The sequence below is a fragment of the Dermochelys coriacea genome, chromosome 5, assembly GCF_009764565.3.
Source record: "Dermochelys coriacea isolate rDerCor1 chromosome 5, rDerCor1.pri.v4, whole genome shotgun sequence".
Lineage (NCBI taxonomy): Eukaryota > Metazoa > Chordata > Testudines > Dermochelyidae > Dermochelys > Dermochelys coriacea.
In genome coordinates, this window is record NC_050072.1 from 36,498,028 (window position 1) to 36,519,170 (window position 21,143).

The 21,143-nt window shown below is 45.3% G+C and overlaps 1 long non-coding RNA gene across 2 annotated transcripts in view; it reads left to right on the forward strand.

Moving 5' to 3' along the window:
• LOC119856128 overlaps positions 1–21,143 on the forward strand; it is a 38,326-nt gene that overhangs the window by 13,162 nt on the left and 4,021 nt on the right. The window contains exons 2-3 of one of the 2 annotated variants that reach the window (XR_005293172.2): positions 2,416–2,700; positions 10,542–11,331. This is a non-coding gene — a long non-coding RNA (uncharacterized LOC119856128). Of the gene's footprint in view, positions 1–2,415; positions 2,701–10,541; positions 11,332–21,143 lie in introns of those variants that run through there. The other variant, XR_006281473.1, reaches the window with a different exon arrangement.

Here is a 21,143-nt window from a genome sequence, read left to right on the forward strand (position 1 = left end):
TCCCAAGAATTCCACTGTCTTTATCAAACAAGCATTTTGGTGGAGTCTCTCCAAGACAGTGTGGGCGTGATGATTGTGGAGGGCCTGACTTTTGGAGAAACTGAGGAGGCCATCTGGGTAAATTATGACAAACTGGTCCAGTGTGTACCTATGTCATTTATGAAATGCTGAAAGTCACCAGGACATTGCACAACCCAAACAGCATGACCGAATACTCAAAAGAGGCCATACTTGGTACAGAAGGTGGTCTTCCATTCATCTTCCTCCCAGATCCTCACAAGGATGTAAGTGCTGTGGAAGTCCAACTTTGTGAAGACCTTGACAGACCTGAATCTTTCGAATAGCTCACTAATAAGCAGTAAGGTTTTGGTTTTAGGACCAGTTTTGGATTGTAATCTAGTTCAGAGTTTGGTAGTCCATACAAAGCCAGAGGGAGACAACTTTCTTTGCCACAAAGAAGATTGGGGGTCCCCACTGGGGATGTGGAGGGGCAAATGAAGCCCTTCTACAGGTTTACCTTGAGATAACTCTGGAGGGACTGTAGTTTGGATTTGGAGAGGGGAAAAATGCACCTGAAGGGAGTCTGTGCTCCTGGCTGCAGGTCAGTTGGGTAGTCATAGCTGCAACAGGCATCGACTTTCTTTTTATTGAACACGTCAGCATAATGTTGATATTTAACAGGAATCCCTGGAGCGATTGAGGAAGCAATGGGTGTTGCTGGAGTTACTTTTGGATCCTCTCTTCATGTCTCTGAAATCTTTGGAGGACTGAGTAAGCCACAAAGCATATCTGGTACTGAGTTGTCTCTCAGAAAACAGGATTGTCAGCAAAATGGGGAGTCAAAGCGTACCATGCCTGACTGCCAACACATGCACAGATCATTGGCAACTAGCCAGGGGACGCCAAGGACAACCAGCAGCACAAGTAGGGTGGTCCGGTACACCATACTAGCAAGATATTTATAGGTGTGTGACAGGGTTGGGGGGGGAAACCCTGTTCTGTGTGGGGTGAGTGTGCCCGCCTCTTTAAAAGGGTGGGGCGTAGATCTCTTAAGTCTACATCCCTTCCAACCCGAGTCCATACACTCACCCTTATCAGCAGGGCAGTATGGCCTAGTGGCCAGAGTCCATAAATTTGCCCTTGTCACTGGGCAGTAAGGCCTAGAGGCCAGTGCCCATCAATCTGCCCGTTTTCACAGGGCAGTAAGGCCCAGTGGCCCAAGTCAATAACTTTGCCTGTTTTTGTAGAGAAGTAAGGCCTAATGTCCAGAGTCAGGAAATATGCCCCTTCTTGCAAGGTAGTAAGACCTAGTGGCCCAAGTCAATAATTTAGAACCTGCTCGTAGGGCAGTAAAGTCTAGCGGCAATGTCGGACACGGGAAGGGGTTGCGCCCACCAGCAGGGGAATCCAGGCCCTCCCTCTCCACCAGACCCCAGCCCAGGGCCCTGGTAGTGGCCATAGTGCAGGCCACTGAATCAGCGGGGAAAGGCTCCTACCGAAACACGCTGACTCAAGGCTTTGGTTCATTCACTGGTCCGCTGTCGGATTCCCCTAGACAGCTTCCTGCCATCATCCCTGCTGCTGTGGTCTGGGCCTCCCTGTTATCTCTATTCTCTGTCTGCCCTTCCTTTGAACTGTGCAAGGCCTTTGTGGTTGCCTTGGCATCCCCCTGGGCTATGGTATCTCCAGCTCCCAAGGTCGTGGGCTTCCGCTGAGTCTTGGTTAGAGTGGATGGTGTATGTCCTTCCTTCATGGCAGTCAGCCCCAAAAGAGCCGAACTGCTCCTTTTTATGTTGGTACACCTGAATCATGCCCAGTAGGTTGAAGGGCATATGGCTTCCTCAGCCCACAATGTAGGATTAGCCCCTTCCCATCCAGCGCGGGGCAAGTACGCCCTGTCACACATCCTCTCTTTTAAGAGTGGAACAGGCAGGGGCTCGGTGTCTCTTTCCTCATCCTGCAGCTGAGAAAAGAAATCAGCACTGGCGTGTGCCTTTCCTGGGTAGTGCATCACTTGGAAATAATAAGGCTCTAGAAATAAGTACCATCACATTATTCGCGGGTTGGTTTCTTTCATGTGGTGCAACCAGCGGAGGGGTGCATGGCCAGTAACCCGCCGGAATGAGTTCACTAACAGGCAATACCTTAGAGTAGGAGTTCTCAAACTGGGGGTCAGGACCTCTCAGGGAGTTGAGAATATTACACGGGGGTTGCGAGCTGTCAGTCTCCACCCCATAACTCCGCTTTGCCTCCAGCATTTATAATGGTGTTAAATATATTTAAAAGTGTTTTTAATTTATAAGGGGGTCGCACTCAGAGGCTTCCTATGTGAAAGGGGTCACCAGTACAAAAGTTTGAGAAGTACTGCCTTAGAGAGTCTATGGCCCACTTGACAGCTAAGGCCTCTTTCTCTAGGGAACAGATTTCGACTGAAGTACAATATAGGATGTTCCTCTCAGCATCTCCCTGAGATTGTACCGCCCTGATCCCTACCTCGGATAAATCAGTCTACAGGATGAAGGATTTCTGGAAGTTGGGATGGACCAAGACTGACTCTTGGGTCAGCTGTTCTTTTAAGGCCTGGAAGGCTGCCTCACGTTCCCTAGACTGCTGGACTTTGAGGTTATGACTTCCTCGTTACGTCAGTCAAGGGAACTGCCAAAGTCACAAAATCTGGTACAAAACACCGGTAATATCCAGGTAGGCCAAGAAATTGCAATACCTGTCTGTTGTTGATGCAGGCTAGTCCTATAATGCCTGTACCTTGCCAACTAAAGGTTGTAGCTTTCCGCCCCCAACAGTATAACCAAGGTAGGTTACTTCCTTCTGCCCAAAATGACACTTTATTGGATTGGTTGTAAGTCCCACCTCCTTCACTGCATGGAGGACCTTAGAGCGATGTTGAAGGTGGTCTTCTCAGCTGGTGCTAGACACGATGATGTCGTCAATGTAAGTGGCAGTGTACTGTCTAAGGGGTTGCCATATCCGATCCATAAGTCACTGGAAGATGGCCGCTACTCCGTGTAACCCGAATGGCATGATCACGAATTGGTATAAGCCAAAGGGGGTTGGGAAGACCATCTTCAGGCGTGAGGTCAGGGTCAGAGGGATCTGCCAATACCCCTTGGTGAGATCCAGAGTTGACAGCAACTTGGCTCCCCCTAATCTCTTAAGAAGTTCATCAAACCGTGGCATTGGGAGGTGTCGAATCAAGATATATCGTTGACTTTTCTAAAGTCAATATAAAACTGGATAGAGCTGTTTGGTTTCAGAATTAGGACCATCAGGCTTTGCCACCTGTTATGGGATTCGTCTATCATGCCCATGTCTAACGTGACCTCCAGTTCCTTCGGAATGGCCTCCCACATCTTCTTGGGCAGGGGCCGGTGGGGGTTGCGTACTTTCTGTCCTGGTACAGTGGCAAGATGATGATTCAGAATGATCCTCCATCCTGGCCAGGCTGACAAGACCTCTGGGTAAGACTGCATGAATCCTTGGAGTTGCTCTCTCTGGGTCAGGTTGAGCCCTGTTCCTCAGGGTTCATCAGCCAGGGGTCCTAATTCTGGTTCGGGATAGTAGGGAGTGATCTGTAACGTCTCCCTGCTTCTCCAGGCTTTTACAAAATTGATGTGGTATGTACGTGTCTCACGACGCTGGCCTGGTAGCCTAACCTCATAATCAACCAGCCCGATCTGCTGTTTGACTTCAAAGGGGCCTTGCCACTTAGCCAATAGTTGAGGGCAACAGGATTAGGACCCGATCTTTGGGTTCAAAGCTCCGTAGCCTGGCTCCTTGGTTATAGTGTTGTGCCCGACTCTGCTGCCCCTGTTCCAGATTCTCTCTAACAAAGGTCCCTTGCATCTGAAGCCTCTCCCATAGCTATAGAAAATGGTGGATGACCTCCTTTACTTGGGTCTCCTGCTCTTCCCAGCCCTCCTTCAGAAGGTCAAGGATACCTCGGGGTTGTCTCCCATATAGGAGTTCAAAGGGGAAGAACCTGTGGATGCTTGGGGTACCTCCCGTATAGCAAACAACAAGGCTGGGAGTAACGTGTCCCACTGTCATGGATCCTCTTCCACAAATTTGTGTAGCATGCTCTTCAAGGTCTTGTTAAAATGCTCCACCAATCCACCTGTCTGGGGATTGTATAGGGATGTCCTGAGGGCTTGTAGACCTAAAAGATGGCAGAGGTTGGCCATCAGTTGGGAAGTCACATTTGTCCCCTGATCCATGAAGATTTCGTGGGGCAGTCCGTAATTGAACTGCTTCCGGGTACCGGGTCGCATAATCCACAATCACAAGGATGTACTCGTGGCCAGATGCACTCTCTTCTAGTGGGCCCACCAAGTCAAGTTCTAGTCGCTTAAAGGGGGTCCCAACTACTGGGAGAGGAATGAGGGGCACTTTCAACACTCCTTTCAGGCCCATGCATTGACACTCTGGGCATGATGCACAATAATTCTTCATCTCCTGGTGGATACCTGGCCAGAAGAATCACTGTCTTATCCATTGAAGGGTCTTTTCTCTTCCCAGGTGAGCAAGGTGTAAAAGGACTTTCCAGTAGGGAGGGGGGAGGAGCAGGGATGCGCGGGCTCAGGGGAGGAGGCAGAGAAGAGGCAAGTCAGGGGCGGGGACTTTGGGGAAGAGGTGGAATGGGGGCGGGGCGAGGGCAGTATGGGGCGGGGCCAGGGGGACTGGGAACAGCAGAAGTCGGTGCCTATGGGCGCAACCTGTGGGGGGACCAGCAGCTGACGGAGTTCTTCAAGTCTGTGGCTCTTCCACCAGCCAATAGAGGCGGTCTTGCCATATTTCAAAGCGTGGGCCTTGGGATTTTAGGGGAGCACCTCCCTTTCTTGATCCCTAGCAGTGGCCTATTCCCAGGTGTGGTCAAGTGTAGGGTCCTCTCGTTGTTCCTGGATAAAGTCGCCATCATTGACTGAGGAATCGGTTTGTGTAGGTGAGGGTACCGGGTCTCGGTGGACCCAGAGGATCCTTCCGCTGGATCATCATCATCCCGATCCCTCCTAAGCAGACCTCTTGTTACCTTCCCCTCGCCGCCTTCTGCTAGAGGGTTCTGGATGGACTCTTGCAATAGTTCTCGGAACCACAGCCAGTCTTCCCCCAGAATCGCCGGATAGGCCAGTCTAGGGGTCTGCTCTTCGGTAGTATATCTCCAGCATCACTTGGATAGTAGGATACAAATGTAGGTCTCCATGGACACATCGGACATAGATGGAGGTTCCACGTGGCTCCAGGTTTGGCATGAGATTGCCCCAGATGAGAGTTTGACTGCAGCTGGAGTTGATCAACGCTGTCATAGGAATCCCTTCTATGAGCACCGGTACCCCAAGCTTCCCCGGACCCCTCGTTCAGGCCTGGGGGCTGGCTACCCAGACCTGCCCATAATTGCAGTCCATGTAGGGTCAATCCTGATGAAAATGTCCTTCTTGACCACATTCATAACAATGGTGTCTTGCCCCTTCCGGGCAGCATGTCAATTCGAGTCGGCTTGATCCCAATTTGTGGTGTCTCCTCCCACCGTGTAAGATGTCGGGTAGCAGTCAGTTTCTGATTTGAGTCAGTGGTCCTGCCCAGGGCTCCCAACAGGCATCGCAGTCCTCCCAAGGGGACCAGGTGGGGTTTCCTCCTGGCTGGCTGACCTCTCCTCATGGGTTTCTCCATCCTGCAGGTCCAGGGTTCTGTAGTCTCAGCTGCCAAGTAATCTTCCACCAGTTCAACCGCTTATGTAAGTGTTGCGGAGCAGTGTCTGTGCATCCACTCCTTCCCCCAGCAGGGAGGATTTGGGTGAATTGTTCCAAGATTACTGCTTCTGCCACCTGAGCACCGGACTGCTGGTTGGGCTCTAACCATCGCCAAGCATAGTCCCAGAGATGTTGAGCCACTGCTCATGGCCTAGCCCCTGCAGGGTACTGTTTCCAGCGAAAGCACTGATGGTACATCTCCGGACTGATACCGGTCTGATCTAATATGGCCACTTTCACCTTTACATAGTCCAGGGCATCCTGAAGGGTCAAGGTTGCAGTAGGCTGCCTGGGCTTGCCCCATTAAATAAGGGGCTAGAAGGGCAGCTCAGTGTCCTGCTGGCCATCGTGCAGCGGTGGTCACCCATTCAAATGTCACGAGAAGGGGTCCGGGGATGATCCCGAGGCCTATCTTCATGAGCCTTAGCAGGAGGCCAGGTGGTAGAGATCCCAGGTCAGGGTCCGCTAGAGTGTTAACAGACAGCCTACCTGGTCACAGTATTGCTGCCATTTGTTGGACAAGCCTTTTCTGGTGGGCTTGCTGCTGTGTGGCCAACTCTAGCATCATCTCCTGTTGGTGGTTCATCATCTGTTGCAACAGCTGAGCATATTGCTGTCGTTGTGAGGCCTGTTGCTGCTGGCTTTCTAGAAGCCATTTCAAAACCTTATCCAACTCCATACTGGTGTCCAATAATCTCGGCTCGCTAGCCCGTCAGGGTGATCAAGGGGAGAACCCGCACTCCCCTCAGGTTTACTGGTCTTAGGCCTCTCCTCAGGCCTGGGGTGATGCCTGCGTTCTCCAACAGGTTTGACAGGGTTGGTGGAAACCCCGTCCTGTGTGGGGCACATGCGTCCACCTCTTTTAGGGAAAAAGGATTGGCCAAGGGGCGTACGTATCTTACATCTATGTTCCTCCCAGCCCTAGTCTACATGCTTGCCCTTATCAGCAGGGCAGTATGGCCTAGTGGCCAGTGTCCATCAATCCACCCCTTTTCACAGGGCAGTATGGCCCAGTGGCCCAAGTCAATAACTTTGCCCCTTTTTGAAGAGCAGTATGTTCTAATGTCCAGAGTCAGGAAATATGCCCCTTCTCAGAAGACAGTAACACCTAGTGGCCCAAGTCAATAATCTAATACCTCCTTGCAGAACAGTGAGGCCCAATGGCTAGAGTCAGGAAATCTGCCCTTTCTCGCAAGACAGTAAGGCCTAGTGGCCAAAGTCAATAATTTAGAATCTGCTTGTAGGGCACTAAGGTCTAGCAGCCAATGTCAGATATAGAGGGAAGGGTTGCGCCCCCCAGCAGGAGGGTCCGGGCCCTCCCTCTCCACCAGAGGGAGCTTGGTGAGGGCCCAGCCCAGGGCCCTGGTAATGGCCATAGCGGGGACCACTGAGTCAGCAGGGAAAAGCTCTGACCCAAACGTGCTGACTCAAGGCTTCAGCTCACTCACCGGTCCGCCATCGGATTCCCCTGGGCTGCTTCCTGCCATAGTCCCTGCTGCTGTGGTCTAGGCCTCCCTGTTATCTCTAGTTTCTCTGGTCTACCCTTCCTCCGAACTCTGCGAGGCCTCCGGGGTTGCCTTGGCGTCCACCTGGGCTGCGGCATCTCCTAAGGTCGCAGACTTCCACTGAGACTTGGCTGGAGTGGGCAGCGTACATCCTTCCTCCATGGCAGTCAGCCCCAACTGAGCTGAGCTTCTCCCTTTTATACTGGTACACTTGGAGTATGCCCAGTAGGGTGAAGGGTGTGGGGCTTCCTCAGCCCACAATGTAGGTTAACTCTTTTCCATCAAGTGTGGGGTGAGTGCGCCCCATCACAAGCAGGTACAGTGTACCGGAAAAAGAAGCAGCAGAATGTGGGGCCACTGGTTGGCCCCATGCCGGCAGCTCCTCTGGTGCAGCTGTACCACCCCCAGCCCTTCCAGGCAGGGTCTCCTCTGGCTCCCAGCTGCAGCCCCGCCAGAAGACAGCAGGGAAAGAACAAAGTCCTCAAATTGTCCCAGAAGTGATATTGATTTTTCCAGGAGCAGAGATGCCCAAGACACGGCCTTCCTGGTAAGTAAACTGATAATCGATGCCATTTGGGTTTGGCCAGGGGGGTACGACTGCAGGCAGAGCAGAAATAAGAGCCAACACTGATTTAGGAACCTACAAAATTTGCCATCAAATGTGTCGGGCAGGAGGAGCTTCGGTTTGTGGTGAGCCAGAGTTGGAGCTGAAGGTGGTGTGGCTTGAGCTTGCAGGACTGCATTCTGCACCTGGCGGGTGGGAACCTGGGCCTGCAACATCTGTAGCACTATCTCTGTCAGAGAGAGATTGGGCTTTGTAGAATACATGCTCACTGTATCAACTTTAGTTCCCTTATTGTTGGTGTTTTGTCCTGCTCAAACTGTCAGAAACTGAGATGTGGGCAGTCATGCCTAGTGGTTGGAGCCAAATAGGCGCCCAGGATCAGAGCTGGAGTCAGAAATCAGGAATCAAAGCTGGGGGTCACAACTGGGTTACCTGAAGTGAGCCAAGGCTGGAACAAGGCAGGAGCAGGGTTGGCCTGGAACAAGCAGGCTCAGGAGCTATTGTGGCCATGGGTGAATGCTCTGAGCAGCCGCTGAACTGCTGCTGCTGCTGGGCTTAAGAGCTGGTCTGCTGACTCTTCCAACAAATCAGGTGGTGTAGCCAATCAGGTAGCCTACTACAAGCCTGCTGCACTTGGTAGGTTGCCTGAAGATTGGCACAGCTGAAGGTCCCATTCCTGACAATATCTTTCACCAGAAGATTCATTTTTAAAGAGGATGGCCAAGATTTTCCACACTGGTGATTTTACAGAGCTGGCTGAAAATTTTTCAACAAAACTTTTTCTCTCTCAAGCTCCCCTGATGGAGCTGTTCCACTTTGTATAAATAATTAAGTGTTCACTAGCCCAGAGAGAGAGAGCGAGACTGACTCTCTAATCCTGGGGTTAGAGCTGTCGCTTGGGATATGGGAGACCCAGGTAGCTGAGGACTTTGGGTGCCTCTGTTTTTGGATACACAATCTGACACATTTTAAAGGAGTCTGTTTTTTGAGGACAGGTGGTCGGCACTTTCTGCAAAACAGATCCCTTTAGAGTCACTATCATGACAAAGGCTTGGGTGGTCTGGCTTAGTGGTCAGGGCTGGTGTCCAAATCCAAAAGCCTCGGTCAGGATTCGAGCACTGAAGCCAGGGGTCAAGACTGGTGTCAGACTCCAAGCACCAAAACCAGGGGTCAAAAAATGGGGCCAGAGTCCAAGCACTGAAGCCAGTGGACAAAGTGAGAGGTAGAGTTCAAGTAGTGAAACTGAGGATCAGGATCTTAGTCAGGTTTCAAGGGCAGAAGCCAGATTCCAAGTTGGGGTCAGAGTCCAGGAGCAAGCTGAGAGATAGGTCCATCACTACAACTGTCTGGGGAGTCCATCTAGTTGCACAAACACTTCCTGGAACTTCTCTTGGGATTCCTGGGCCAATCAGGGGCCACAAGGGAAGCCGTCAGTCCAGCCTTCCAAGGTGGTGTTTATCTCCATGGTCTATGCGATGATGCATACACACATATCATGGCTTCTGGGTGGCCGCATGGCGGTGTTGGCCATCCTGCAGCCTGGGTTCTATTTCCCACAGAGCAACACAGTCTCAAGCTGGGCACCTGAAAATTGAAGCAGCCAAAATTGCTAGTCACTTTGGAAAAATCTTGAACTAACTGTTACTGAGGAAAAAACAGAACAGTCATTATACACTTGCTTTATATCTTAGCCAACAGGTGAACAATGGGTGAGGGATCTATCACCTGCTCTCACATACCAGATCACTTCATCTATATTTGTTTATAGCAACTGAACATAACTTGATACAATTCACTGTTCACAATTAAACTGGCATCCAACATATAATCTAACAAAGGGATTCTCCAACTTTTTCACTGAATGGAACACATTTTAATAGCATGTTTGTCTTATGCACACCACCCCTGCCAACCCAGACACCTCCCTTCCTGTTTATGATTGCCTGGATCGCCTCCCCTCCCATTCACAAGCACTTGATATCCCTGCTGCAACTCAAGCAATGCTTACATGGAAAAGCAATATTCCAAAAGTATTCAATATAGTATTCACTGTCTTTTCTTGCAATTGAGCAGTCGAGAATGCAGATGATGAACCAGCACCATGTGACTAGCTAACTGTGTGGGCCATCAGTTTGTGGTATAAAATATTACTCTAATACAGGAAATAAATGTATTGTAAAATAAACAAACACCTTTTGTTTTTGCACTGTACCTATTTTGAATGTGAGCCATTCAGCTTCCAAGTTAATCTTCCATCTCTTAGGGGTGGGTGAGGTGGCTCAGTTAAAACAACAAGCCAGAACTTTGCCCTAGATTGAACTTTTTATAACATCCAAACAAAGTTTAGTGAAGCCTCCCTACTGAGGGGGTGGAAGGATACTAATGCAGCCACTTGTCTCCAGGTGAGTACGGTTCTATTGAGTCATTTAAGAGGGAGCTACTAGCCTTCTCCTCTTTGTGCAGCACAGGGTGATGAAGTTTGGGCAATGCCCTCGTATTGGGGAACATGGTAATCCTCTCTCTGCTGAACTGAATACGCAGTTTCATTTTGACAGACTTGGATGTGGAGCATTTGGGCAGACTCTGAAAGTCACCTGAGCCACCCACCATGCCCTAGGATTTAATAAGAATTTAATTGTGTTATACTTTAACCCTTTCCTGTTCTAATGTGCCTGAACAGCATTCTAATGCTTACCCCCCTTTTTTCAGTGGCCTGGAAGGAACTTCTGCACTAACCCCTTTCCCAGCCAGAACACTCAATGACTGTATTTCTGTGACAGAAACTTCCACAAAATATTATCCATATTCAACTTTGGAATTCATTTCCCATCCACCTGGGTCCAAAATAAACTAAATCTGTTGACCTTTTGGGAATGTTGCAAAGTCCATCCAAGGTTTTGATCATTTCTGGAGGAGGGAGCGAGGCAAGAGCTATAAAAAGGGTGGGGTATTTTTGATTTATCTATGGTGGGGATTTTGGCTATATGATGTGAAGATTATGCTGGATTTTAAATTATTTTGTTGTAATGTATCAGAAGTGCCTAGAGAACAAGTGGAAGGGTGCCTTTCTTACTAGTGTAAAAAGAAAGAAACAGAGAGAAGGAAAATATTTTTCATCTTTTTATTACAATATAGTTTGAAAGTTTGGTACCTGAATCTTAAATCTAAAGTAAATTTTCACTATGAAAGAGAGGTGTTTTTTTCAAGGGGAAAAACCCACTGTGAAATCAATTTTTTCACATGTGATAAACAAACACACAAAGAAATCTACCTATATTGACAGGGAAGTGTTACTATTACAAGACAAACTCTCTGGCTATTCCTAAAGCAGGCAATTTTTGCTGGAGTACTGTATGTGTTATATTATAGCCGTGTGTATCATAGTTGTAGAAGCAGCTGTGCTATCTTCATGCAGCCTAACCAGAAAACTGTGTTAAATGGCTTTCATCTTTTCTACTGGGGAAGGATAATCTATCATGCTGTTTTATAAACCACACATACAAGGACACCCCTTTTAAAGGACATTTTAAATACTGCCTTCAAGATACACTTTGGGCCTCTTTACTTATCTCATTGACTTCTGTTCTGCATATATAGGTATTACACTGAAATCCTTCAAACCCTGACACTCCACACAAACCCTCCCAGGAAGACATCCACCTTGCGAGGTCTCCTGTCAGTCATCTGCCCTTCGTTTGAGATCCTAGTTCCCTGGTTATGTTCTACTCCCATGAACCGCTTTGCCTCTCCCTGCTTTTCTGCTTATTGGTAAGAGAACCAGGAAGCTTCCACATTGACCTTCACCACTCTGCCCCAAAATCAGGTGTTTCCTTCTTTTGAACTGCAATAAAACAAACTAAAAAGAAAATATATTTTGTTTGAATAACAAGGTTTTGATTCTGCTTCTTCTTTCCAGTATTCCAATACTGAGGCGATGGGCATAACGTACATGCATTTGAGTATAATAACTCTCTGCTTTATTACTGATTTTTTTAAGATAGTCTCCATTTTATTTGATGGATAAAAAGTCTGCCTCAATCCTGTTCCCACACAAACCAATACTAAAACTCCCAATGACTTTAATGGTAGAGGATAAGGCCCATAGAAAGGAATACTTAGTATCACAGTGTATACATACTATGAGCCAGATTCTCCGCTGGAGTAAATATACTGACTTTAAGGGTGCTACACAGATTTACACAAGCTGAGTTCTGGCCCTGACGCTCTAGCTGATACCATAATGTGAACTCATCATAAGAACTGAATTGGTACTCAGGAGATCTGGGTTAATTCTCAGCTCTGCCACTGACATCCTGTGGGACCTTGGACAAGGCACATAATTTCCCCGTGCCTCATTTCCCCACCTGAAAATGGAGGTACGGACATTTCCTTTGTCTGTATCTCTGATTTAGACTGTAAGAACTTTGTGGCAAGAACTTTATTTCCTGTGTGTGTTTATAACACCAGCTCAAAGGTCTCAGATCTCAGTTGGGGCCCCTAGTTGATACTCTATTAACAATACTGATTCTTCTACCTCAGAACCGAAATGTGGGTGGGTGTAGAGGGGGACTAAATCCTCCATTTCTTTTTCCTTGAAATGGCATTAGCAAATCATTAGTCAAACAATTATATTATGTACTTATGTCATCTTTCTCCAACACACACACACACACAATATCATGGATGTGTATCTTCAAATACTCCATACATCCCATATAGCATCTCCGTAACACCCGTGAGGTCTAACAAGCATCAAGCTAACAAGCAAATTACCCATGACGGGGCTGGCCAAGCTCCTGATAAAGGTTCTGAAACACAATGACACCCTCACTCTTTCCTCCTCTCTTGTAAAATCAATCAGACTTTACACTTTAAATAGGCAAGTGGCCTAAAGGGAATATTTTCCCAGACTGTCAGGGTCCTGGAAAGAGAGCTGGGGAGGGGCTTTCCACTTGTCATTAATTGTTGAAAGAAAATGGGTTACATAGGATTTATAAATCATCAAATACAGAGAAATATTTTAAAATAATCTGAAGGTTTACACTCCTAGTTGTATTTAACAGGCTTTATGCAGTAAATCAGGTCTTTCTGAATTTGCTAAGGTGACAAGTCATTGCTAGAATGAGTCAAACTCAGTTATAGGAGTACAGGAGGTGACTGATGTAATTAAGCATGATACATCAGCCTGGGAAATTTAAAAAGACACAGTTTGCTGAAAACCATAGCTAACAGGGCCACAGATTTAAAAAAGAGCTAGAAACCTATAAAAACAGATACAGTAAAACCACAAAAAGAAAAGGAGTACTTGTGGCACCTTAGAGACTAACAAATTTATTAGAGCATAAGCTTTCGTGAGCTACAGCTCACTCACGGAAGCTTATGCTCTAATAAATTTGTTAGTCTCTAAGGTGCCACAAGTACTCCTTTTCTTTTTGCAAATACAGACTAACACGGCTGCTACTCTGAAACCAGTAAAACCACACTAATTCACAAGTCACTAACGTGCATGATTTATAATTTGCACAAAATCCTGGCAGTCTCTCCCAATTTCTCAGCAAAGATTTAACAGAAGTGTAATGTTATGAGGCCTCGTATTACTAAGGCTTCACTATTACAAAATATACAACAGCATTTAAACAATTCAAACTGAGCTTTAGTTGTTCAGCTAAATGATCAGAGACCATTTTGTGATGCATTGTTGTTGAAAATTATTTGTTAATTTAGTCCTTAGTTTGCTATGGGTTTTCCACTTGTCAGTGCAAATTAGCGAGGCTCTGCTGTAGCGACTCAGAGATTTCAAAGCCCTTAAGGCATCATTGATAACACAAGACAATGAAATATCATGAGTCAGGCCCTAAAACTCATGAGCCTGGGTTATAAATCATGAGCCTGGGTTATAAATCAAAATAATACTTTGTTGGTTCTATTTGCCTTCTAGTTTCTGAACCTTTGGAGAGCACTTGAGTAGAACTTTGTGAGTAACTGATTCTTCTGGTTTGGTCAGCTAACCGAAAAAAATTCACGTTGGGTTGAACAACATGTTTCATTCAACCTGAAACTAACCTTTTTGGTTTTGAGGGGTTTTTTTTAAACTTTTATTAAAATAAAACTGAAGTAAAATTTGAAAAGTCATTTTGAATCAAAAACTCAAAACGTTTTGTTTCAAAAATGTCAAAACAAAATGTTTCCTTTGTTTGGGGGGAAGGGGTTTCAACTGAAACAATTCGGTGAATTCAACACACAGCTGTGAAATGTTTCGGTAGACCCAAATTTGCATTATTTGTTGGAAAAATGTTTTGTCTGAAAAATTTCACCCATGAGTCACATTTTCAAGTTTTTCTCCATAACCATAAACAGTAGAAAGTTCTTTTTTTAAATGGAAGCAGAGATGTTCATGTAACCCGTTGTCCCCAGGAACTGACACTTTATGTTAAACATCAATTATTGTGAGAGTTGGGCTAGAATTGCAAAAGTTGGCAACACTGTAAAAGGGATCAGTGACTATCAAACCTGACCTCCTACATAGCCCAGGCCATAGAATGTCACCCAGTTAGTCCTGCATCAAGGACTAATGTCTGGTTGAACTAGATCATATTTCTTAGAAAGACACCTAATCTACATTTAAAGATTTCACAAATACACCACATCTCCCTTGGGAAGTTGTTCTCATGGTTAATTACTCTCACTCTTAGAAATCTACACCTTATTTCTAGTTTGAGTTTGGATAGCTTCATCTTGCAGCCATTGGATTTTTGTCAGATTACAGAGTCTTCTACTACCAGATATCTTTTCCGTATGTAATTTATAGGTGATGATCAGGTTACTACTTAAAACTCTTTCCAATAATCTAAATAGATTATGCTCTTTAAGTTTCTCACTGTAAGGCAGCTTTTCTAGTTCCCAAATCACTCTTGTAGTTCTTTTCTGAACCCTTACCAACCTTTCAACATTCTTATCATGTATAAAACCCAGGCATATTCTCATATACACATAAGGCCAGATTCTGATCTCAGCTACACGTCAGTTAGAATCTTTAGCCAAATTTGCCAAAATGTTCACACAGAATCACGGTCATCTAGTCCAACCCCCTGCTCAAAGCAGGACCAATCCCCAATTTTTGTCCTGGATCCCTAAGTGGCCCCCTCAAGGATTGAACTCACAACCCTAGGTTTAGCAGGCTAATGCTCAAACCACTGAGCTATCCCTCCTTCCAAATATAGGTGCCAAAATTTAGTTCTATTCACAGTTAGACACCTCAATAAGTGACTTCATATCCAGAGCTGCTGAGCACTCACCACTCCCATTGAGGATAGTGAGAACTGTGGCTGCTCAGCGCCAGTGAAAACCAGGGTGTTTAATTAAATTTGACATTATAGATTTAGATGCCTAACTTGAGGCCAGAATTGTCAAATTTGATTGTCTACGTGTTGTCTGCTTATGAAAATGTAATGTTGCTGAGAGATATCAGTCCATTTGACCTGTGAAATTGAAGTCCTGTCCTAGGTTATGTCTAAACTTGGAACTAGGGATGAGATCCCCTGCTTGAGGACACATACTCACTCTAGGTCACAGATTGTAGCCATGGCATCATAAGGAGTTGAAGGAGCTAGCCGCCCCAAGTACATGCCCACTGACACCACAGGGGCATGCTCGAGGTGGCTAGCCTGTTCTTCCTCTCATGTTGCTGCAGCTATACTCTATTTTTAGCTTGATCAGAGCTAGTAGGGGAATGTCTCCTTCAGCTGGGAATCACACCCCAACTCCAAGTGTAGACTACCCATAGATTCAGCTGAGCAATCCCCATGTGTCCTTGTCAATACATCTCAGCCTGGAGGACATGACACCTCTAAGGGCTTGTCTACACTACCCGCCTGATCAGCAGGCAGTGATCGATCCAGCAGGGGTTGATTTATCGCGTCTAGTATTGACATGATAAATTGACTTCTGAGCGCTCTCCCGCTGATTCCGGTACTCCACCAGAACAAGGAGCGCAAGCGGAGTCGATGGGAGAGCATCAGCTGTCGACTTACTGCAGTGAAGACACCGTGGTAAGTAGATCTAGGCATGTCAACTTTAGCTACCCGGCGTGGTAGTGTAGACAAGCCCTAAGACTGAGGAGGAACTCCATGCTAATTCAGTCCCTGGCCAAGAAGCTGAGGCTAATTAGCCAATTAGGGCTAATGCTGATAGTTTTCTGACAATGCCTGTCTACTAGGAAATGGAGTGAAGCCATGAACTCATATGTAAACCAATTAGGTGCTATCACATGACAGTGTGTTTCAGTAACTAATACCAGCTTGTGACAGATTTGAACCAATGACATGGAATCAGAGCTGGACAAGTAATTTGTAATGAATAATTTACTTTATTGCTTCTTCTTCTGTTTGTGAATTTGCCAGCTGAAGTGATAAACTTTTAGACAGTAGGTTGTTTCCAAGCAGTATACAATGAAACACTTGAGCTGTTTTGATTGGACATTGGATACACAACATGTTTCTGTCCCCTAATGGGATAAACACAACTCCTAGCATCAGGTTTCTGGTGCAAATACACATAACTGCAAATTCAGAATTTGCTTTCTACAAATATGCTGCAGTGCTTGCTTAAACGTCCTTTGTTCCATTGAACATTCCTTCCCGTAAATGCATTCATGAGAATATTTCCAGAAAATGAATACAAAAGGGCTGCAATCACAGGAAAAAGGAGAACTCATTTAAAATTCTAAGGAATATGGGCCAGATCCAGACTCCATTGGAACCTTTCCATTGATTTCCATGGATTTTGGCTCAGGTTTCATCTGCAGATAATAATTTTTTTTTGCAGACGTTGACTGGCTCTGTTTAGAGGTACTGTACTCTATGACACTCACTCCCAAAAACAGAGTGTTAAAATAAATGACATTGCACAAAGGGGTTGTGTCCTAGTATTGGATGGAAAACATTTAGTATTTGTTACAAAAGAAAGTTGGGCATGTCTCAAATTGTCAGGATTATTTGTACAAAGTCAATACTTACATTAATCAAGGTGAAGAAATGATTCACAGTCAGACAACTGCTATTTCTTTTGTTCAGATCTGATTGGCAGCACTGGATTATATGGTGCAGTCACTGTAAAGACAAGAAAAGTGTCAACAATTGAAATGTAGCTGTTTTTTTTTAAAGTGGGTGAAAGCTTTCCAGATATAAAATTGTGTCCAGCTATTGCAGACACTTTGTTAAAATCAGACGTACCCTTAAAAGAAGGACACAAGCTGGGGGGGGGGGGGGAGTGAAGTAATTAATTTAAAAAAATTCTATTAGAAATGAACTTGAGGTAGATCCATATGTTCCTAAAGCTAGGGGTACTTGGGTGCAGGGCCCCTCTACTGAAACCATAAACACCACAACCCTGTCCAAAGATAGGGAGGACAGGGTGAAAGAGATGGCACATCGATATCATGATTAGCATGGTTTATGATGTATTATAGACAGAAGCAACAACAGCTCCACTATAAGACTAGCCAGGCATGAGTCACAAACTAGAAAGACAGGTAAAGAGTCAGTCATGTCTGGTACTTTGTCATTACTATAAAAGGCCAAGACTGACATGAAGGAAAGTTACGCCAAAGAGACATTTCCCCATTTACTCATTTTTGGATGCTCTTGGCACCAGCTGAAACCAGTTCAAAGGACACAATATGCCATTTTATAAGGTAATTTTGCTTTGGCGCTGTTTATTTTGTTAATTCTTTTAAATGTGTGTGCCAAGCAGTTTTGCGCCATGCTACGTGGTAATCTCTTCTTTCAGTGATAATCACTCATGAGACAGATTAAAAGAAAAACATTAACTACTCAAGAGTAGTTGCTGAACATACACTGCTTACCCTGCTCTTTGAAGAATTACTGATACACTAAGTCCTTTCCTCAGCAATAAATGGAGCTGGGGGACAGACTACTTTACACAGCAAGTCAGATTTCTACAAAATACTCAGTGGAGGACAGGGCTTAAACTGGGGATGGCTTGGGCAGGTATGTCATGCTGACATTCCTCACAGTGCTAGAGTCTTGTAGGGCAAATAGCAAGAAGTCAGCTTCTTTGGGTGCTGAGACATTTTGGAAATAAAACTTGTTTTGCTCTAAGTAGAAAGTATGACAATGCTGTCTAAGGTTGGGATTGTCAAAGGAGTCTAAGGGAGTTACACTTCTGTTGAATTCCAATGGGATCTGGGTGCTTTGCTCTCTTAGTCTCCTTTGAAAATCCCAGCCTAAATATTCAGAATGCTGTCCTAGAGCCTTGCATTTTCCCCCCAGAGACTACTGTGGGAGCTACCTTGCATCTCTAGTAAACAGCATAATCTATGAGCACCTAAAATGGCACACAAGGAATTAGGTGCATGATGCATTTCCAAAGAACATGCTAACCCTTGCCTCTACACTGCGGCTAGATCCTGGCTGGTGTAACTCAGCATAGTTCCATTAGACTGGAGCAGTGGATCAGTTTGAAAGTACAGAAGACACTTTGTTTTGAGTAATCCAGTATGGGCATTGGCGCCTCTTTCCCACAGGAGATACTGACTGGAGCCTACTGGAGAGCTGGAAGGATGGTCGTGATGGGCTGCAAGAGGGCTCGTTGTCAGTTCAGCCCATTTTGGTCCCCAGAAAACAAAAACCAGAAAGGACTCAGCTGCTTTCTTTTTTCTTCCTTGACTGTCTGATTCCTTTTTCCTCCCTCTCACACTTCATTGGTTTGCCTTGGGAAATAGGAGGAACAACAGGCTACACGAGCAAATGATTCCGCTTTCAGGCGATGCTTTGTGCCTTTGCAGAGAACTTCATTCCTTAATCACATGCTAAGCGTGCAATGCCTCTCCCATAGGAGAAAGTCCCCAAGCGAGAGGGCTCTCCCTATGGGAAACCCTGATTTTCCAGCATGGATTGAAACACATGTGCACCTCTTCTAGGTATATGCAAAAGGGTGTACACTTTTTTTGTATGTGCTCATTACCATATTTGGGTCTTAAAGCACCCATCACCGTGGCACGTAGGTGCCATAGCTTTACTGAGCTGCTTAGGAACCAACTCAGAAAAGTTAGATCAAATGCTGATTTAACTTTTAAAAGTTTGTATTGAACGAATGGACAAAGCTTTACATTCTTACTTTAACTGAATTGGTTCACTCATCTCTAGTCTAAATCACAGTGTTTGTGTTTCACAAAAGTTTCTAGTTTCACAAATATACACCTCTGTGCTACATCATCTAAAAAAGATATATTGGAATTGGAAAAGGTTCAGAAAAGGGCAACAAAAATGATTAGGGGTATGGAATGGCTTCCGTATGAGGAGAGATTATAAGACTGAGACTTTTCTACTTGGAAAAGAGACAGCTAAGGGGAGATATGATTGAGGTCTATAAAATCATGACTGGTGTAGAGAAAGTAGATAAGGAAGTGTTGTTTACTACTTCTCATAACACAAGAACTAGGAGTCACCAAATGAAATTAATAGGCAGCAGGTTTAAAACAAATAAAAGGAAGCATTTCTTCATACAACACACAGTCAACCTGTGGAACTCCTTGCCAGTGGATGTTGTGAAGGCCAAGACCATAACAGGGTTCAAAAAAGAACTAGATAAATTCATAGAGGATAGGTTCATCAATGGCTATTAGCCAGGATGGGAAGGAATGGTGTCCCTAGCCGTTGTTTGCCAGAAGCTGGGAATGAGTGACAAAGAATGGATCACTTGATTACTTGTTCTGTTCATTCCCTCTGGGGCACCTGGCATTGGCCACTGTCGGAAAACAGGATACTGGGCTAGGTGGACCTTTGGTCTGACCCAGTAGGGCCATTCTTATGTTCTTATGCTACATCATCTAGTTCTTCACATCTGAGGAAGGTTTGAAATAAGCTCCTGAAATTTAAGTCAAACTGGAAAAGATCTTAGTTGCATATAATGTAGGAACATGAGGTTAGCTGATGATGTCCTAGCACATATTCTTTTTTACACTTCATAATTTCTATCTTTTATCTTCTATCTATTTCACTGCCAGTGTACACACCCCACAGGTATATCAGTGGGAGTGACAGTCTGTAAAATATTACATGGTCTGTTATGTAGCTCTAGTACCTTTCACCATCCAGTGAAAGCCACTTTTAAAATCAGTTACAGACTTAAAAACTAAAAGAATGAGGAGTACTTGTGGCACCTTAGAGACTACCAAATTTATCTGAGCATAAGCTTTCGTGGGCTAAAACCCACTTCATCAGATGCATGCAGTGGAAAATACAGTAGGAAGATATAGATATATATATACAGAGAATATGAAACAATGGGTGTTGCTATACACACTATAATGAGAGTAATCAATTAAGGTGAGCTATTATCAACAGGAGAAAAAAAATTTTTGTAGTGTATTTTCCACTGCATGCAGCCAAAAAAGTGGGTTTTATCCCACGAAAGCTTATGCTCAAATAAATTTGGTAGTCTCTAAGGTGCCACAAGTACTCCTCGTTCTTTTGGCCTGATTATCACTGCAAAAGGTTTTTTTCTCCTGCTGATAATAGCCAGGGCTGGCTCTACTGTTTTTGCTGCCCCAAGCAGGACGTCTGAAGACAGAAGCTGCCGCCGAATTGCCGCCGCGGTGCAGCCTACAGGGTAAAGCTGCCACCAAATTGCCGCTGCTGCGGAAAGACAAGACACTGCCCTGACAGCACACAGGCTGCCGCCCCTTTCACAATGCTGCCCCAAGCACCTGCTTGGAATGCTGGTGCCTGGAGCTGGCCCTCATAATAGCTCACCTTAATTAATCACTCTCATCATAGTGTGTATGGCAACACCCATTGTTTCATGTTCTCTGTGTGTGTATATATATCTTCCTACTGTATTTTCCACTGCATAAAGTGGGTTTTAGCCCACAAAAGCTTATGCTCAAATAAATTTGTTAGTCTGTAAGGTGCCACAAGTATGCCTCGTTCTTTTTGCTGATACAGACTAACACGGCTACCACTCTGAGACTTAACAACTGTCACGGAGCAAGTCACCTCCAAGTAAACACAAGGATCACATAATTTATCTAATGGTGAGTGTTGCTCACAGGCATGTTGAGGATGGATATTGTCCAGCCAGGGAAAAAAGAAAACCTGTTTGCTTTTGTTTCTAAGGAAACACTCATGTGTGTCATCATGTACTACAGCACAGAGGCTTTCTGAATTAGTGCCTTGAGGCTGAGATTGATATTGTTGTTTTAGTTTGCAGAACTGAGACAGATAATGTATTTAAGCATATAATGGTCAGGATATGTACTGCTGCAGCACTTTATCTATTGGCACATTCACA